The sequence below is a fragment of the Cariama cristata genome, unplaced genomic scaffold (genome assembly GCF_000690535.1).
Source record: "Cariama cristata isolate BGI_N322 unplaced genomic scaffold, ASM69053v1 scaffold10916, whole genome shotgun sequence".
NCBI lineage: Eukaryota > Metazoa > Chordata > Aves > Cariamiformes > Cariamidae > Cariama > Cariama cristata.
Window position 1 is genome coordinate 1 of NW_009622664.1, and position 272 is coordinate 272.

Genomic DNA, 272 nt, shown 5'->3' on the forward strand with positions numbered 1-272 from the left:
AGCTCCATCTCCCCAGGCTGCTTGGCCAACAGCGGAAATCTGGGACCCCCCCATCCCCACCCCAGGGATCCCCATCTCTGCTCCATCCACCACCCGCTGCGAGATGGCACCAGCCCGCGGGATGTGGGGATACCCAGCCCTCCCGCCGTGCCGCGGGTGGCCAGAAGGCAGCATCCCCTCCCGCCAGGTTCATGGCAGGCACCGGCGATCGCCGGGCCCCTGCCCGACCGGATCCCGCCCCCCGTGAGACTCCGTGGGGAAGGGGGGGGGGA